Here is an 18,633-nt window from a genome sequence, read left to right as displayed (position 1 = left end):
AATAGCTAAAATGGACAGAAGTGGTGTAAAGAACTTAGGAATTCAGATCCATCCACAAAGACAATTTAGAAGCATCACAGGAAAATATCATGGTAATGAACTCTCTGACTGAGAATAGCACTTATTTCCCTCTTTGATAGAGTTTCAGTTCACTTTGCCCTAAATAGACACAGAAAGTATCACTGTCACTTGGACTGTAAGTCAATCTCATTGATATTTCAATGATTAGAAGATGATAAGTGAAACCTTCCAAAAGCCCTAGCCCTGAAATGACCTGCCTCTGCTCACTCTGAATATTGCCTGTTCCCCATTGGAAATCCATTAAACAGAGACAGAAGTAAGCGCATGCTGAGTAAAAATGATAGGAAAGCCATCAAAATGATAAAGGAAATCAGAAAGATCCAGAGGGCTGCTGAAATATCATTTTGCTGCAACTAAATTGTTGTTGTTTGCCTTAGAATGGATTTGATCTATTAGAAACAAAGGTATTCTTATAGCAAATATTCACCACTTTTTAAAATTAATACCTCTAAAGCAATAATTTAGTTTCTTCTCTATTTTCAATTGTTAGGTTAAGCAATTCTAAATGCTTTCATTTGAAATACCTCTGACCGTTGATCAAAATGCATTGGTTGAATTTTCAACCCTTAATTCTGATACAAGATAATGTAAGGCTTTTGTATCAACACATTGTATTTTAACAAATCTCGATACTTGATCATTCTAGGCATTGTCTCTTGCTCATTATCAGTAATTAAAACTAGTTAGTGAAAATTGCATTGAAGTATGATATATATTTGCTTTTGAGGTTCTTTTAGCAAATAATTTATGTGAAAGTTATGTCAAATATAAAAAAATCAGAGAGCTCACAAACTGATAAACATAAGCACAGATATTGTTCTTTCTAAAAACACAATGAGTTCCAAAATAAAAACATGAATGAAAAGTTGTGATATCCCATAAGTAAGTATGTTGTTTATATTCACATATAAAATAACATAGAATGAATAGATCTTCTGTAACAGGATTTTTCTTTTTGGGTCAAAACAGCCTGAAGTTATTAGAGAGAAAGTTATGTGCTCAGTACTGCACTCTTGCATTGCATTTTATAAACATTAACTACTTTCCCCCCCCCCCAGATGGGTTTTCTTTATCTGCTTTAAGTATTGCATTGTTTTAAATGTTCTTGGAGCAAGTATGATTTTTTTTTTGTTTCAATAAGAGTGAAGACCAAACCAATAAGCACCTCAATCCAATTTAAGTCCCTCTGGACCTAGCGTATAATTGAACACCTAGATATACAGCATTTTTCAACAACCATCAAATGTAGATCATGCATTATAAGAGTTGAAGGATGAACAGAGGACCAGAGATAGAAAAATAATATGAAAGTCAACAAGGGCAGTAGGAAAAGAATAATGCAGGAGTATAAGATTATTATAGTAATGAAGAAAAGATATCGTGTAAGGATAACTGACCTAAAGTGATAGACAGGTAGAGTATTTGAGTAGAAAGTTTAGATGAACTTAGATAAAACTTATGAAAATAAGAAGAGGAATAAGAACAATATATAGAGAAAAGAGGGAGGTACATATAGGAGATTTCAATGATAGAAATTTTAATAAGAAAAAAAAACCCAAAACAACAACAAAATAAAAGAAAACAGAACACACACACACACACACACACACACACACACACACACACAAAGAAAAGGTGGGGGAGATTCCTAACTATTGTGAGTTCTTACCCAAGAGATAATAGGGTTGAGAACCAGGAGTTTAAAAAACAGGTGACTGTATCAATATAGATATCATTTTTATTCAGACTGTACACAGAGCTGTCACTGTGTACTAGGAATGAGCACAGTGACAGAGGAATGCGGAAAAAGAGAGGAGAAAAAAATTTAAAAAAAGGAATGAATCATAACATTAGAAAAAAAGGTGTAGGTAAAATCACAAAGAGAAAATAAGAGCACCTAAAAATGCAAATGAAAAGGGGTAGAAGAGCAAAAAAAAAAAAAAAAAAAAAAGGGTATTCTTCAGTTTTTTTTTTTTTGGGGGGGGGGAAGGATAGGAAACTTGTGTCTCAACTAAATTCGGGATCCAAACACTTGACAAAGTCTTTTTCTCTTGTGATTTGGCTTTGCGGTTTTTCGTATCAGATTGCTTGATTGGTAAAACAAAGTTGAAAGATCCGCGGGCGCCTTTGTTTACCAGGTCTGTGGCCTGCACAGGGGATGGACTTCAGCAGCGCTGGAGCTGGATTTCTAGCTAAGGGATCTCTGGGAAATCCCTTGCCACTTAGAAAGATGGCGTTTCTAGGATCACCTATCAGGCTCTGATTGCTTTGGCCAGTCTTTGCCAGCAGTCAAGATGGCGCTGCTCTCAGCTTGTGGGAGAGGGAGCTCCCTCCCAATGCCGTTCCATGAGCAGAAGTGAAAACTTCTCCTCGGAGGTACTCACAAATTGCTGGATGTGGTTGTATTAGATTTGTATGTAAGTACACAAAAAGAAAGAGAAAGCGATATTACCAATCTAAAAGTGCAAACATCTATTCTCAGCCAACTAAAAAGGTCTAGGCTAGTTATATCTGAAAAGTTATAATCTTGTTTACTATTAAATTGCTCCCATTTTCAAATGGGTAGAACAAGAAACTCAAGAAAAATGTCAAATCAAGGAATAGCATCTCCCACCCAACCTAAACAGGCAATAGAGCAATCAGTGGCAAATCTAGAGGAGAGCCTTCCAAGTGCTATACAAATGCAATTGATAAACATCATTAATGAAAAGTGTGAAAACATAAAGAAAGAGATAAAAGAGGAAGCCATAGCTAAACAAGAGGAAACCATAAACAAGGTGATATGTGAAAAAGGGGAAGCCATAAAGGAGGCCATAATAAAGGTTTTTCAAAGAAAAATGGATGAATTAATAGAATCCACAAACAAAAAGGTGACCAAACTCCAACAATGTCCAAAGAAAATAAAGCTGTTCAGCTAAGCACTCAAATGGAAATCAAGGAGTTAAAGAAATCAATACATGATCTAAAACAGGAGATGCAAGGCATCAAAAAGGAGCAATTAGAAGCAAGGGAGATGAAGAATAAAGTAGAAAGCTTTGATAGCAGGTTAGACAATGCAAAAGAAAGAATTTTCAGGGTTGAAGATAATTTAGTTGTTATAGAGAAAGAACAGAAAATGAGTCAATTCAAATCTAAGAAATATGAGAAAACGCTACTGGAGGTCCAAGACACAATTAGGAAGCCTAATTTAAGGCTAATTTGTATTGAGGAGGGTCTGCAGAAAGAGGTCAATGGTATTGGAAATACACTTCAGGGAATCATCTCAGAGAACTTCCAAAATTTCCAGAAGGGCAGGCCCATCAAGATACAAGAAGCTTTTAGAACCCCAAACAGACTTGACCAGAAAAGGACATCCCACCGCCACATTATAATCCGAACTGGATCAATAGAGAACAAAGAAGGGATCCTAAAAGCAGCCAGGGAGAAGAGAACAATCACCTATAAAGGCAAACCAATCAAAATAAACCCCAGATTTCTCAGCAGAGACCATGCAAGCAAGAAGAGATTGGAAGGATATATGTCATGCCCTGAAGTCAAATAATTACCAACCAAGAATACTGTACCCAGCTAAACTCTCATTCATAAATGAGGGAACAATAAAAACATTCCATTCCAGGGAAAAGCTTCAACATTATGTAGCAGCCAAACCAACATTACAGAAAATTCTCAAAGATGTTCTACACATAGAAAACTAGCACAAATGTAATACAGAGAAAGAAATGGCACCTAAATCTCATACCATCTAAGTACCCCAAGAACTGTCAAGACACAGGCCCTAATGAAAGCTTTTGAAAATGGCAGGAACTAATAAATATTTCTCAATCCTGACTCTCAATATCAATGGACTTAACTCTCCAATTAGATGACATAGAATATCTAGTTGGATCAAAAAGCAAGATCCATTGCTCTGCTGTCTTCAAGAGACACATCTTACCCCCCCCCCAAAAAAAAAACATTTTTTGAAAGTGAGAGTTTGGAATAAACTTTATCAAGCTAACAGCCCCCATAAACAGGCTGGAGTTGCCATCCTCATATCAAATAAAAGAGACTTCAAACTAAAATTAGTGAGAAAAGACAATGAAGGTTACTACATTCTACTAAAGGGTTCTTTCCTCCAGGAGGATATACCATTCTAAATGTCTACACACCTAATCTCGGAGCTCCGAACTTCATCAAGCAAACTTTACTTTCATTGAAACCATACATAGATCGAAACACAGTGATTGTCGGTGACTTTAACACACCACTCTCACTTATGGACAGATCAACCAGGCAAAAACTCAACAGAGAAACGTTAGAATTGAACAACTGCCTAGACCAACTAGATCTAACAGACATCTGCAGATTATTCCACCCAGCAACAACACAACATATGTTTTTTCAGTAGCACATGGAACATTTTCCAAAATAGACCACATTTTAGGACATAAAACAAAACTATAAGATTCAGAAACACTGAAATTATTCCCTGCATTCTCTCAGACCACAAGGGCATCTAATTGGAACTGAACACCCATCTCCACCAACTAAAACCCTGAAACTCATGGAGATTGAACAACACATTGGTGAATCACCAATGGGTCATCGAAGAGATCAGAACAGAAATCCAACAGTTTATGAAATTTAACAAAAAGGAGCACACAAAATACCAGCTTCTTTGGGACAGGGCAAAGGCAGTACTCAGAGGAAAATTTATAGCTCTGAGTGCCTAAATAACAAATTGGAAAAATCTCAAACCAACAATTTAATATGTCATCTTAAGCTTGTGGAACAAGAGCAACAAACCAACCCTAAAACCAGTAGAAGGAAGCAAATTATTAAAGTCAAAGGAGAATTAAGTGAATTGGAGTCCAAAAAAAACTATAGAAAGAATCAATAATACAAGGAGTTGGTTCTTTGAAAAAATTAACAAAATTGACAGACCCTTAGCAAATCTTACCAAAAAAAGAAGGGAGCATACTGAAATAAACAAAATCACAGATGAAAATGGTAATATCATGACAGAAATTACCAAGATCCAGAGCATCATGAGGGAATACTTCTCAAAATTTTATGCCAACAAATTTGAAAATCTAGAAGAAGTGGATGAATTCCTAGCCAATATTAACATACCCACACTGAACCAAGAATAACTAACCCAACTAAACAGGCCTATTTCAAGCACTGAAATAGAAATGGCAATTAGAGAACTTCCACCTAAGAAAAGCCCAGGGCCAGATGGATTCACAGCTGAATTCTATAAGGTCTTCGAAGCAGAGCTCACACCAATATTCCTCAAGGTCTTCATTGAAATTGAAAATGAAGGCTCTCTACCAAACTCATTCTATGAAGCCTCATCCCCAGACCAGACAGAGAGTCATCAAAGAAAGAGAACTATAGACCCATTTCTTTGATGAATATTGATGCAAAACTTCTTAACAAAATACTGGGCAACTGTCTACAACAACTCATCAAAAAAATTATACACTATGATCAAACAGGATTCATCACAGGGAGGCAAAGCTGGTTCAGCATACACAAATCAATTAATATAATTCAACACATCAACAGGAGCAAGGACAAAAATCACAAAAATCTATTGTGTCAATAGATGCAGAAAAGGCATTTGCCAAGATCCAACACGCATTTATGTTAAAAGCTCTGGAGAAACTAGGAATGCATGGAACATTCCTCAGTTTAATAAAGGCTGTGTATGACAAACCCAAAGCTCTGGCCATAAAAAAATGCAAATCAAAACAACTCTAAGATTCCACCTCACTTCAGTTAGAATGGCCAGGATCAAGAAATCTAATAATAACAGATACTGGAGGGGATTTGGCCAAGAGGGATCACTACTACACTGTTGGTGGGAGTGCAAACTCATTCAACTACTATGGAAAGCAGTATGGCAGTTCCTCAAAAGACTAAACATAGAACTCCCCTATGACCCAGCAATTCCACTACTAGGCATTTACCCAATTGTCCAGAAATAAGGACATACTAAATCCACTAGCACATCGATGTTCATTGCAGCACTATTTACCATAGCAAAGATATGGAACCAACCTAGATGTCCCTCAGTTGATGAGTGGATCAACAAGATGTGGTATTTGTACACAATGGAATTCTATGCTGCCATCTCTCCTTCCCTCTCCTTTCCATGTCTCTTCCCTTTCTCCTTCCTCTCTTTTTTGTATTACTTATAAAAGTGTAATATCCCTAGAATGGTTTTAGCAGCCTTTCCTCACTTTCATTTGCCCCAGAATATCATCTGTTCGTCATCAAACGCAGGGAGGAGGAAGATATATAGTTATTTCCCCTGAATGTATGGTAATTTTTCTTAAACAAAGTCAGGTTTTTCTACAGAAAATGTGCAGAATTGCATTTGGATGATCAGCAAGAATATGTCAGTGAAAGATGAAACTATTAAGTTTTTGACTGATCTTTGTAAAACAAGAGAAAATTATTTAACTGGATCTAAACATTTTAAGCTCTGTTGTGCTTGGAGTTGAGGAAAGATCTACATATAGACTTCCAGAGTGGTTAAAAACTTTCCTATCAAATATGGTAAAAGATAGAAACTCGGCACAACTTGGAAAGTTGGATAATAATAAAAGCTCTAGATAATGATAACAACTCTAGATTAAACCTTTGGTTTACCATTTGATTTTTTTTTTCTTTTTTGCCAGTCGGGGCTTTAGCTCAGGGCCTGAGCACTATCCTTGGGCTTTCCTCAAGGCTAGTGTTCTACCCTGAGCCACCGCACCACTTCTGGCTTTTTCTATGTACATGGTACTGAGGAATCGAACCTGGGTCTTCATGCATGCTAGACAGGCACACTACCAATAGGCCAAACTCCTGGCCTTGGTTTACCATTTTTTAAACTGTACCTGTATGTGTAGGTTACTCAAAGGAATATAAGATTATTTTTCTTATTATTTTTATTATTCCTATCTTTTAAAAATCTGCTCAAATTTCATTAATTGAGATGTTTGAGTTAACATTTTAAATCTTTTCACTAATTCCATGTGGATATGAACCTGTACATTGATATTAATAGGAGGTATCAGAATGGATCAGGCAAGACCTATTAAATCTTGAGCATCATGGCAGGAAGGGTTAAGGAAGATTACTTGAGTCTATAGGAAAAGAGACAAGATAGAGGGAATGGGTGGCCAAACAGTGATTTATTAGTAGTAATAAACTTGGCCTAGAGGCGAGTAGGCTGGAGAATTAATCTAACCCATGAGATCATAGTGACAGTTCTCTGAGAACTGGTTTAAAATACAATCAAATACTTCCTGAGCAGCCATGAAGAGTAACAGTCTATCTCTGGCCACAGAAAATTAGTTAGCAGAGACCCAAATGGAAGAAGTGAGGCCTAGAAAAGAAGAAAGCTTTTCAGTGTATGATAAGTAGCAAATACAGGTTGTTCATATTGAATGATCAATGTACAAAAACTCATCTCTGTGTGATGTATCATGACACGTACAAACAACATTTATGACAGTATACTGAGCATCTTCTTTCAGTCTGCTATGTTAGAAGGTCAGCAAGTTCTCATTCCTCCTTCTCAGCGTAGTCATCGAGATTCAAAGGCTAAATAAAAGGACCTCCAGGATACAGAAACAAAAGCCATATAATGAGTGATTGTTGTCCTTAATGTACTGTTATCTCTCATCTCTTGCTGTCCTTTGGTCATCTCATATTGTTACAGTATTTTACCTTGTTATCTGATATATTGTATATGTGCTTATTTAGCTATTTGAAATCAGATAGAGAAAGGGGGAAAACAAGATGAGGGGTAGGGGTGGAGGGAAGGAAAATGAAAAAAGACATATGGGAACAAAATAAAAGAAATTTGAATAATAGATAAAAATACAACATAGACGGATTGGGGAATTTGCCAACACGTACTCAAATTCTGATGTCTGATGGTTCATCAAGGACATTTATTCCCTATCAACACCACAGTGGAGCAACATAAAGTTCCTTCCTATTGACTTTGGCATGGAGAGAGCCAACAAAAGCTAAAACAATAGACTGAAATGCGTAATGCATTAACCTTGATTGTGTGACTGTATTTGCTTTTCCCTTGGATTAGCCAAAGCTGCTACAGAGACTGGAAATCATGAACACTTTGTCAAGCTGTCCATACCGTGCCTACATCCTTTCTAAAAAGCAAAGAAAGTTTTGTGTTTATCTTGTTGCTGCCTCAGGGTGAACTAATATTTGGTTAATCTTTACTATGGGATTAGTTTTGATGAAGAAGCAAATCAATTACAGGCATCTATGTGCATAATATACAACTACATTCTGACTTTGTTTAAAGCAAATTATAACTGACTGGGAATTATGCAGACATGAATTGAGCAAGATTTCCCAAGAAACTATTAGATGCAATGTCTGAAAAGCTAGGTCTTCATTACCTTGAAATGCCCCAGATTTCAATTTTTATTTTGAAAATCATTAATTAGCTTCATGAAGTTACTATATAAAGCTATTTCAGGAACATAATTAAGTACCTTAATTTTTTTTCCATATATTTTATTGTAATTAATAGAAGGGTTACATTATATTCACCAGATAGATGATGCATTACTTCACAAACATTAATACCCTTTCTCATGTCTTGGTGAACATTTCCCTCCCCCACCCCAGTCCCTTATCTTGTTATCCCCCCTTCCCTATCCAATTTCAATTAACCAAATACAAATATATCCAATATATCAGATAACAAAGTAAGATACTGTAACAATATGAGATAACCAAGGAACAGCAAAAGAGATGAGAGATGACATAGTACATGAAGGACAACAATCACTCATTATATGGCTTTTGTTTCTATATCTTGGAGGTCCTTCGTTTAGCGTCATACTATATGGCCTTATATATCTAGGTTTTGTTGTATTGTTAATCTCTGCTAGGAGAGCCCAAGGTTGCTACTGATTATGACAAATGAGGGAACCAGTGAGCCTATGTTCCTTTGAGTCTGGCTTACTTCACTTAATATGTTTTTTTTCTAACGACATCACCCCATTTGTAAGGAAATAGCTTAATCTTTTTAAAGAAAATTATTGAGTAAAATAAACACAACATCCTATACTAAAATGTAAGTAGTTGAGTGCATGTTGTTTTATCTTTGAAGAAAATAGTTTTTGTCTTTGGCTTTCATTGGCACACATGTCCTAAAAATTAATGCTTTACTAATTTCTTTATCTTGTGGATAATGTCAAAATAAAGACAGTTAATAGAAAAATATAGAAAGTGAATATTCCTTATAACAAATTTAGAAATATTGCTTATAACAAAAAAGTGAACCCTTAGTTTCTGTAAATATTAAATGTCCCCACTGTTTTCAATGATGTATAAATTCATACAGATTTTCAACTGCATTAATAACAATTAAAAAAGAGTGTTGCCTCAAAGTTATAAATTAATAGATACGTAAACAACAATTATAAAATATATAAATATCCGAGTATAATTTTCTAACTCAGGCTTACATAAAAAAGACACTAATCTCAAAGTTACCATTTTTAAAATTTTGTTTCTAGAAGTTATCATAAAACTCTATAAGACAAAAAAAATTGGCACTCATTTCAGACTGTTTTTCTGAGATTCATCATACATCACAAGTTAAGGGAACGTGCTCCAATGATCTGATTAACATTCACCTTTTCATGAACCTTATGCTTCAAAAAAAATTCTGAAAAGAAAGATTTCAGGAAATGACAAAGACACAATAGGTATTTACAAGCCTTGTGTGTAAAGACATTAACTGTATCGTAAATGTGATTTTCAGTCAGCCTTATTTCCCAGGGGACACTCAGGCTGCCTAATGGACGAGGTGAAGAAACCTTTTAAGGAGCCGAACGTACTTACTACACTGGGGAAGCTCTTGCTACGATCACTGCTTGGTAGACACAGCTTTACAACTTTTTACCAGGAAGTTCATATTTTCAACACATCTTCCTAACAGATAGTATCTGAAGAAATGTAAATGTGTGCCTCTCCTTGGATGGTTATAAATAATAATCATCAAGTACCACTGCCACTAATAATAATTCTCAAGTACTATTTTGACTGCAATTGCCCCTTCCACAAACATTTTATTCTACAGGCCGAGTCTCATTCTTTCTAGACAAACATAGAAGAGAAGTCAGCAGTAACTCTCATGACATTTTAGTGTTATTCTACTAAGAATCTTTTCCTCCATATAATCCTAGCTGAGACCAGTAACTATGTACATACATACAACTGTATAAAATGATGCTAACTGGGATGAGCTCCATGAGATGGAAAGAAGAGGGGTTTTTCTTTTTCATTTTTTGTACTGTTTTCAGTTATTTCTTTTTTTTCCACACTCCCCCCTCTGATTCATTCCCTGTGGTCACTATTTCTGTTTTCTGTACCCTTTGTCTTGTATATAAATTTGTAAGGGGAAGGGAAGGTAATCACAGAAAGAATGGGCCAAAGACTGAATAATGCAACAGTAATAGGCCTTAGACTTTACAAGTGGGGTGGGGAGCGGAGTAGGGGGGAGAGAAGCAGGATAAAAACAAGGGAGGGGATATCAGTGTTCAACGACATATGTACTCATTAACTTACTTACATAACTTCAACCCCTCCCTGTACATCACCTATACAATAAAATATTTTTTTTAAAAAAAGGTGTTTTGAATACACACAACAATCTGGTGTCATGGAGGAGGGAAGAGGAAACATGTTAGGAAACAGTGAGGGCCTGAAATGTGGGGAGAAATGGCTTTGCAACTGTGATGTTCTATGTTTCACAATTTTGAAAGCAGGAAATTCATAACGGAAAAGCAAAATAGTGCATGCTTCTGTCATGATGTTAGTGAGAGGCATTTCATAGCTGCATGACAGTGAGGATAATGTTGCCAATTATATGAAACAAGGTGACTTAAAAAAATGCTCTATGGAGAGCTGGGAGTGTAATGTATGAGTAGAGTGCTTGCCTAGCATGCACGAAGCCCTGAGTTTGATTTCTTGGTACCACATACACAGAAAAAGCTGGAAGTGGTGCTCTGGCTCAAGTGGCAGAATGCTAGCCTTGAACAAAAATGTGCCCAGGTCCTGAGGTCAAGCCCCAGGACTGGCAAAAATAATAAATAAAGAAAAAAAGAAAAATGGTATCTCACTATTTTCATTGGAATGTAATCTGACTCTACTTACAAGTATCTCTCTCTCTATATATAATACCATAATATATATGCTATTTGGTAATTTTGCAATTTTAAAATAGTCTTTTTTCTTTTCCTCTTTAGCTCTCATGCTATTCAAACAAACAATTGATTTGTCTTTTTCACCAAGTTTATGTGGTTGGGTGATAAAAGAATGCTTTTCTTTCTGAAGGAGTTACACATTAGCAACATGAATTGTTTTGAATATTGAAATATTTTAAAAAGAGAATGTAAAAATACTTGGAAATAAAAAAGAAGGAATGTAAATAAACTAGAAAAAAGGGAATACAAAATGATGCGCTCAGGCAGAGTAAAGACAACATGAAGTGTTTCATGAGTGTTTCTCATGTCTTATTCTGTGACATTTCTGGAGAAAGTTGAACAGCTTTCAAACAAAATTTACTACATGACAGCTGACTTCCTCTTCTCATGAGTCCAGTCTCCAAGGCTCTGCTACTTCCTCAACTCCCCACATCAATTGGTCCAGGAAAAGAACAGAATTAGGTCTTGTAATGTTCTATACTGTTTGCCATCTTAACATTGACCTCTGGTTTCCCCTGAAGATTTTCTTCTCCCCTTAGAGTGGTTCCTGAAAGACAACCAGGAGTGAGATTGAATCAGCTGATAGAACAGTGGGTAGATGATCCCGTTGTTTATCTGTCTGCAGAGGGACATTAACTGGCTTAAGAACCCACTGATGTTCATAAAGAATGGCTGATGACATGTCTGAATATTTAGGACAGTGAAGAATACATTAGTAGACTGGGAATAGAGACTGGGAATCGAGGTTTCAGAATCATGCTTCATTTTAATACTAACCCCTCCTCAGTTCCTACATTTGCCCTACACACGAACACACACACACACACACATACACACACACACACACACACACACACACACACACCTCCCAGTCTACATGCAGAGTACTGTGAATAATTTTTAAAAATAAATTAATAAAACCCTGTCCTTTCATAGACAGCATAGACTCCCTGGAACTAAATTTAATTTATTCTAGCAAGTCAGCTACTTTTATAAAATTCTCAGGAACAAAACACCTCTAATAGTGATGGAAAAATGATATAGGTGCAAACTTAGGTATTTCTCAGCATAATTCACCTGGTATACCCCACTTGCCATTGCTTGGTGCTAAAGGAATTACTGGAAATGGACAATTTGTTTTAATTATTCTTCCTGGATAAGTAACCTGGTTATCAGGTATCAAACTGATTTCAAGGAAATATTAGGAAGCAGGTAAGCTAAGCAACTGGGAAAGGAAAGACTTAGAGCTTTGGAAGATTCAGGCCATATTGAACTAGCCTTATGTGTGTGCTTAATCAATGCATCATGACCAGAGCAAAAGGCCAATGAGGATTTCACCCCATGGACAACTGGAAGCAGCCAGGGTCCCATCTACTTTTTCAGGGCATTTTTCTAATGAATCCTCACTACACTTCCAACCTTCTAAATATTCAGGGGGCTCACCGTTTTGTCTTTGATGCTACCTTTGTAAAGCTGCTCTCCTAAAGTGGTAGACAGATTTTCACACATCCCATTTTGCAGTCAGTTTTTTTATTATTATTATTACAGAATAATTGAAAAGAACAGGTATCTGTGTTCCAGACCCTGGTAGGCTTCACGGATAGAAGTAAGATGAAGAAAGTAAGAGATGTAAATGTATACAGGACCACTTTGTTTAAGATCTGCAAATTAGGAATATTAAAACCAAAACAATGCTATTCCAGGTTGGTTCTCTCAGTTGCCAGACTGGAGCTTTTAGTCAGTCATGTCAGAATATAAAGTTTCCACAATTTCTTCAAGAAAAGCAAAGGTTACCAAACTTTCCTATATAAGATAGATTTGCTCCACTTTAGAAAATTTGAATCTTAACTGGAGAAGCATGGACAAATGCCATCTCTATGGACAAAACTCACCACAAATGTAATACAGTGGCTCATGATTAGCTACTAGAGAGGTGAAAATAAGTAAGATTGCAGTTGAGATCACCCTAAACAAAAAATTCACAAGACCACTTCTCAACCATTAAAAAAGCAGAGTGCAATAGTGTGTGACTCTCATTTCAACTATGGACATGCCATGGAATGTGCAGGTGTGTTGTCTCAGCGATGGAGAATACTTACTAGGATACTGTTCCAAATAGGCCTAAACACAATGGAGACACTATTTGAAATTTTTTTTAAAGTTAAAAAAACAGGGTGAGAATCATGAATCTAAATGGTAGAAAACATATCTAGCATGTACAAGAATCTTAGTTAAAGATACTGGGCCACCCTTCATTCTGGAAAATAAAAATACACACACACACACACACACACACACACACACACACACCTATAATGAAATACAAATACACACAATAGATTTCTCTAGATGGATTAAGTATTTTTGTGTGAGAAAATGTGGGTGATGTGTGTCTATGTGTGTCATATGTATATCTCCACATGCCAAGCATCATATACTAAATTTTGAGGCTCACAAATTAAAACCAATAATATATTTTGCTTAGTCCTAACGTGATATAATACCTCTGAACAAGCATAGTAGTCTTTAATGATTTCTTTTTCTCTCCCCTCGCTGTCCCTTTTCCTTTTTCCTTCCATATATTTCTTTTCATCTTTCACATTTCAGAACGAAAAAAAAAGCCGCAATCTGTTATAAAATTCTTCATGCATGTGCACCTCAAAAATGGCTTCTTGTGTATAATTTCCAGATTTTTTTCTACAAAGAGAAAATATACACAAGCGGTTCTGGGTCTACTTATCACTTCCATCTGAAAATCAGTCATGCAAACTGCTTTGTCTCTTAATAATCCCCATGGTAAATTAGCTCACTGATAATGTTTGTGTTTACAAATTGGAGACCCATTTGGTTTGCCTGATGTTCAGGAAGACTGAGCTGTCTCCCTACTCTCTGATAGTAAGTAAATGATTGTTTATTCATTTCTTGATTAGAAGGCTGCCCTCCAGCCAGATAAAAAGGTCTCCATAATAAATGTGAGACCGGCATGTTGTGTTTTGCTTTCTAGGCTTACCACTAAACATGAAAAGGAATTTCTGATTGATTTTGGTTCAGGGATCTCTGCCAGATAAAACAAGGAATGAGCAAGCAGTCTAGTTGCAGACATGAGCTCTTTTATAAAGAGGACAGGTTTGAGTTTTATTGTGACAGCCACTAGGATAATCCAAGTATGGGTGTGAATTTTGTATGTGAGATGGTATATGTGTTGTGTGTGGTATGTATGTGTGGGGTGTCCTTGTGTGTTTGAGGGTGTGTGTGGTTTATGGTGTGTATATGATAGCATGCATGTTGGGTTTTCAGTTGAGATGGCTGTGTGTGTTCAAGGCATTGTATGTGATGACATACAATGTTGTATGTGTGACGATGTCAGTGTGATGTTATATAATTGTGATAGTGTATGCATGTATGCATTATAGACTTACATGTGCATGTTCCCAGATTTGGCAGGGCTTCGTAATACCTTCTCCATGATTTTCTGTCAGCATCTTTTGTTGTCAAAGATTGAATAAATTTTTTTTAGCTCAATTTCTTTTCCTTGAAGCCAGACATTGTAAAGACCAACAAACATTTTATACACACATACATGCACATTCTTCACTGTAACATGGATGAGATTTCTATGTATACACTTGTCATATAATAATCTATCCCAATATGTTTGGCACAGATTTTTAGAGGCATGCACATATCGATTTTTCTGTCCTTCCTCTGCCTTCCATGTTTTCAAGCACTTTGCTATGTAACCTTGTGATTTGGCATCGCATCATAAGTCAAATTTCTTCCATTCATGTCCTTTCTCCTCTTGCCTTGAGGATTAACTTGTCTCCTTTGCCTTGCAAGGCAACAAACCGCTGTGCTTTCTGAATCTCTGAAAAAGTTGTCCACTAATGGAAGTAATAATGCAGCAGCCTCTGACCTTGCTTTGAGCAATTTATGTGTCAGGCCTCTTTAGAATCTTGAGCCCAGAGGAGTAGCTAACTGTAGCTACTAATGGAGCTGCTTGCCCAAGTGCCTGAAAATCAGTGGATCAATTGGAAAAATTATCTCCATTACTAAGTGTATATGGCACATGTTGAATCCTAGACAAACAAAAGGAATGGGAGAGACACATAAGCTTCTAACAGAGATGATATTTTGGTTCATATTAAACATTTCTGTTCAGTGTATAGCTACCTATTTCTGTCATTATGGGCTTTCACATTAAAACTGATCTTTTAAGCTTTATACTATATTCGGAGTGAAAGAAGGCGCAAAGTAATTGTTCAACTCAGTGACGTAGATATGCTGATTTGGTGCTTAACCCAGGCAATCTTGTGAAGGATTTAGTTTGATTTTAGAGCAAGAGGAAGTAATGTCAGCATCTTTGCATTTTTTGAAAGTAATCCACATCCAGATTTCAAAACTTAGTACTTTTATCATACTTTATTTTGCTTCCGTGTGAACGACTTGATGTTCAATTAAGGACAGTGGCTTGTGCCTTTAATTATTGCTACTTAAGAATAGAGACCAGGGGATCATAGTCATGTCAGATTATTCCATTTGTTTATTGGTGCATACCTGTCATCCCAGCTACAGGAGAAGCAAAATTGTCTGGATGCCTATCAGCTCCCAGGGACACAAGTAGACAGTAGTATTCCACATCAGCCACAGACATAAAACAAGACCTGAACTCAAAATTAATAAACATATAATAGGGCTAAAGACTTGGTTCAGGTGGTAGAGTGCCTTGCCTACCATGCAGGTAGATTGAGCTCAATCTTCAGTACTGCCAGAGGAATGAACATGGTCTGATAAATTAATTCAGGACGTGGCAGACATACTAAGCTGTCTACAGAGATAAAACTACTGCTTAAAGTAGGGATTTAGCAATTCATTTCCTCATTTACTTATCCATGACATGAGTGAAAGCAGAAACCAAAAAACACAAATGGCATTGGTTTCTCTGCTTTTGTTTTAAGAAATGAAAAATCTACCCTTATCCAGAATGGCACAGTAATGCATGCATCTCCAGGCACTCAATTAATTTCATGATGCTTCATGTCTCATATCTCATCACTTTATTATAAGCATTTAAAATTCTCCCTCTTCTAAAGGCCAGGGTTCACTAATTCCTTTATTCCTTCCATAAATATTCATGAGATGTCTAGTACTAGATCAGGACTGTCATTACAACCAGTAACCAAAGGTGTACAGAAGAGATGACACATCCGCGGGACTCTATGCGGTTATGTATCTAGTTACTTAGGCTAATGTCAGGAATTAGAAATAAAAAGATAAATGAAATTCATGTCTCACTATGCCAGTTGGCAGAACATTTACATAGATATCAGAAGTAATGAATTGAAAGTGTACAACATGCAGCCAAAGTTACAAGGTATACTGAAAGTAAGTCATGCAGGTTATCCCATGCTTGCAGGTAAGCTTGGATTTCAGTTGTATTCTTCTTTACTTCAGTAGTGGAGTTACTTGGGGGAAAGAGCTAGTGAAAACACCAGAAATGTTTCTATTAACCATAGATTTGGAAATCATTATGTCAAAGAAGAGGATTGAATCACACTTTAATCAATATGACCTGTACCAAGCTGTGAAGACTAAGCTACTAAGTGTTAAATTCACTGATGAAGATATAACTGTTGGTTTACTGAAATGACCAGCTAGCATTTTACTCCATTATCTGTTGGATGTCACAGAAGCTTGTCACTCTGGTTTCCCTTTTGCTTTTATCCATTTCTAAGTATAATTTAATGTTTTTTTTACACCTTTTAGATAGAAGACATGATCCATGGTGTAAACCTCTGGGTGAAATCTTCCTGCAATCAGAGAATTACAATATCCGTGTATGTATCCAACTGGAGGCATAGCATGTCCTAATGAATCATCAAAATTTAGGATCCAACAGAAATTATTACCATTGCTGTTTGGTTCTGATTTGTAAGGAAACATAAACCTCATGTTAGTTGTTTGGTATTTATGAATTGTCAGTTTCTAAAGAAACACAAATCTTCACTCAAGAAAGTATTCTCCGGAATAAAGAGAAAAATATACGTTGACAAAGAAGCATGGACCCATGATCCTAAATTATAAAATGTGTTTTAGTAGGGGGTAAATGTCATCATTTTAACTAAAGCCGCTGTTGATTTAGGACTTTGTTGCCTTAATTTAGCAATCAACTGTCTGGAACTATAGATAAAGATAGCAGGTAATATTTTCAACTGGAGGAAGCCAGTGTTCCTTTTCTGTCTTTATTGTCTGTGATTTTTTTTCCTCTCCTACACCACTTACTTTTCTGTCATTGCTTTTTCAAAGGCAAACTACATTTGGAAAGCTGGTGACCCATTTACTTTTATATATTGGTATATAAGTCCCCAAAGAACTGTTACATTTAACTGTTATTGCAGATTGTATTTTACAGTTGCCCAAGGTTGTGTTAAAGAGGGTGTTTTGCTCTTTGACTTGGACATGTTCTCTAAAATATGTTATTTTTACTGATTCACAAATGCCTCACAAGCTGAGAGTTTTACTGTCCATGTCACCTATAAACTCGATTCCTTATCAGACTTCATTATAGCTTCAAGTCCTGGGCCTGAGATCTGGCAAAAAACTGAGGTAAGAGAAATATCTATTGAGTGACTATGTTTTTGTAACCTTGAGCTGCATGTTATTACATGGATACCTGTTCTGTTTCATTTGACAAGCACCTATAGATTGTTCATACCATGAACTCAGATTTGTTGAAGTTAAAAATACACAGATTCAACGTTTCCTCTTTTAAAATGTAGCTCAGAAATACCAAAATCTGGAAACACATCATTTCATTTTATGTATCATTTTACAGATTCATCTTATAAAATAAGGGAGTTCTAATTAAATTGACCAACATGCATAATTTTCATAAAAACTGACATGTTAAGTTGTAACCCTTTGTATAACCACTTAAAGATAACTTAAAAAATAAACAAGAGAATGAACAGACAACAGTTTTTTAAAAAGGTCTGAAATCAAAATGACACTGAGAATTCATCCTACTCCAGCAAAAGTTATCAAGAAAATTAAGCATATGTTGAGAAAATGGGGATTAGGGACTCTTACAAACAGTTGGTAGAAATGTAAATTAATACAGATTCAGTATGAATTGAATGGAATTTACTTAACATGACTGATGTGTGATCTGATGATACCCCACTTGGATATCTGAAGGACTGTCAGTCAGGGTTTGGTAAAGACATTTAAACACTCATGTTTGTCACAGCACTATTTATATTAGCCAAGTTATGGAATCATCTCTTCATCTAATGAATAGCTAATGTGGCACATATCTACAATAAAA

The sequence above is a fragment of the Megascapheus bottae genome, chromosome 14 (genome assembly GCF_031878675.1).
Source record: "Megascapheus bottae isolate mThoBot1 chromosome 14, mThoBot2.hap1, whole genome shotgun sequence".
Taxonomy (NCBI): domain Eukaryota; kingdom Metazoa; phylum Chordata; class Mammalia; order Rodentia; family Geomyidae; genus Megascapheus; species Megascapheus bottae.
Note: the sequence above shows the minus strand (reverse complement) of the source record.